Below are 2,500 nucleotides of genomic sequence, written 5' to 3'. Positions count from 1 at the left end.
GCCGCCACGCATCGCTGACGCGAGCCCGAATACCAAAACTTTCCACCTTCAACCGAGCGGCGATTGCCCGTCGCCGGGCATACGCACGCGAGCCGAGCCGTCGCGGAGCCGATCCCGCCGGCCGTTGTCGTTTCTGCGACCCTGAGACGGACGCGGTCCCGTGATGAACCCGAGGCCGCAATACGCGTTCAGATCGTCAATGCTCAATGTGTTCTGCAATTCACATTAAATCACGCAGCTTGCTGCGTCCTTCATCGACTCGCGAGCCGAGTGGTCCACCGCCAAGAGCCATCGTTTGTTTGTTTGCTTTTCGCTCTTCGATTCCTAACCTCGATTCGCCATCCGGCTGAAAATATCGCGTGACGCCGAGCGGGTCGCGGTCGCAACAAATAGTGCGACAAGCCCGCGCACCGCATGAAGCCTTCGGGCACTCGACGCCGACAAAACAAGTTCCTGATCGCGGGGCGGCGGACGCGCCGAGGCACGTCGCCGTCCCGGTGTTTGCTCTTTCGCTCTTCGATTTTTTTTCTCGCGCTAATGATCCTTCCGCAGGTTCACCTACGGAAACCTTGTTACGACTTTTACTTCCTCTAAGTAATCAAGTTAGATCGTCTTTTCGGGCCAAGACCCAACCGTCGCCAGTCGAGCCCGGGCCCAATCGGAGGACCTCACTAAACCATTCAATCGGTAGTAGCGACGGGCGGTGTGTACAAAGGGCAGGGACGTAATCAACGCGAGCTAATGACTCGCGCTTACTGGGAATTCCTCGTTCAAGCGAAATAATTTCAATTCTCTATCCCTAGCACGACCGGGGTTCATCGGGTTACCCAGACCTTTCGGCCAAGGCGAACACACGTTGATCCGGTCAGTGTAGCGCGCGTGCGGCCCCGAACAACTAAGGGCATCACAGACCTGTTATTGCTCAATCTCGTGTGGCTAAACGCCACTAGTCCCTCTAAGAAGTTAAACGCCGGCCGGGAAGGCCGCGTAACTATTTAGCAAGCCAGAGTCTCGTTCGTTATCGGAATTAACCAGACAAATCGCTCCACCAACTAAGAACGGCCATGCACCACCACCCACAGAATCATGAAAGAGCTCTCAATCTGTCAATCCTCGCTGTGTCCGGGCCGGGTGAGATTTCCCGTGTTGAGTCAAATTAAGCCGCAGGCTCCACTCCTGGTGGTGCCCTTCCGTCAATTCCTTTAAGTTTCAGCTTTGCAACCATACTTCCCCCGGAACCCAAAGACTTTGGTTTCCCGCAAGCTGCCGGAGAGGTCGTCAAAATAACGCCCCCCGATCGCTAGTTGGCATCGTTTATAGTCAGAACTAGGACGGTATCTGATCGTCTTCGAACCTCTGACTTTCGCTCTTGATTAAAGAAAACATTCTTGGCAAATGCTTTCGCAGTCGTTCGTCTTGCGCCGATCCAAGAATTTCACCTCTAACGGCACAGTACGAATGCCCCCGTCCGTCCCTCTTAATCATTACCTCGCGCTCCGAAAACCAACAAAAAAGAACCGAGGTCCTATTTCATTATTCCATGCAACACTATCCAGGCGAAGCGCCTGCTTTGAACACTCTAATTTTTTCAAGGTAAACGTCCCGGCCGCCGCCGACACTCAGTCAAGAGCACCGACGGAAAACCGGAGGTAAAGCCAGAACGAACAGTGCACGCCTTGCGACGGACCGAACGCCTGCGCCCAAAATCCAACTACGAGCTTTTTAACCGCAACAACTTAAATATACACTTTTGGAGCTGGAATTACCGCGGCTGCTGGCACCAGACTTGCCCTCCAATGGATACTCGTTAAAATTTTTACAGTGTACTCATTCCAATTACAGGGCCTCGTTAGAGTCCTGTATCGTTATTTTTCGTCACTACCTCCCCGCGTCGGGAATGGGTAATTTGCGCGCCTGCTGCCTTCCTTGGATGTGGTAGCCGTTTCTCAGGCTCCCTCTCCGGAATCGAACCCTGATTCCCCGTTACCCGTAAGAACCTCGGTAGGCAGATACCGTACCGACGAAAGTTGATAGGGCAGACACTTGAATGATCCGTCGCCGGTGCAAGACCGTGCGATCAGCAAAGTTATCCCGAGTCGCCAACAAGACGAGCCGAAGCCCGGCAGGTTTTTGATATGATAAAGGCGCGCCTCCCGCAAGGTCGGCGCTTTTTGCATGTATTAGCTCTAGAATTACCACAGTTATCCAAGTAAAATTTACGATCAAATGAATCACGACTGATTTAATGAGCCATTCGCAGTTTTACCGTACGCAAGTTCGTACTGAGACATGCATGGCTTAATCTTTGAGACAAGCATATGACTACTGGCAGGATCAACCAGGTAACTATCGGCCGACAAAATACGCGAACGGAGTCTTTCGCTTTCCCCGTCGCGGTATCGCACTGTATTACTCAATCACTATTTTTGCTTAGCTCCTCAAACCCGGCGTAAGCCGCGATCTGGACGCCGTCGACACCGGCCAGACGCCCTTTCGGGCG

At 53.1% G+C, this 2,500-nt stretch overlaps 2 non-coding genes across 2 annotated transcripts; both read right to left on the bottom strand.

The window, feature by feature from the left end:
- Positions 1 to 136: 136 nt before the first annotated feature.
- LOC145746883 (5.8S ribosomal RNA) lies at positions 137 to 290 on the bottom strand. The gene has a single exon (XR_014281649.1). It is a non-coding gene; the product is annotated as a 5.8S ribosomal RNA (ribosomal RNA).
- Positions 291 to 535: 245 nt separating this feature from the next.
- On the bottom strand, positions 536 to 2,345 carry LOC145747689 (small subunit ribosomal RNA). The gene has a single exon (XR_014282403.1). It is a non-coding gene; the product is annotated as a small subunit ribosomal RNA (ribosomal RNA).
- Between the last annotated feature and the right edge of the window lie 155 nt (positions 2,346 to 2,500).

Source organism: Corella eumyota, chromosome 3, assembly GCF_963082875.1.
Source record: "Corella eumyota chromosome 3, kaCorEumy4.1, whole genome shotgun sequence".
Classification (NCBI taxonomy): Eukaryota; Metazoa; Chordata; class Ascidiacea; order Phlebobranchia; family Corellidae; genus Corella; species Corella eumyota.
This window is presented reverse-complemented; position numbering and strand designations above follow the sequence as displayed.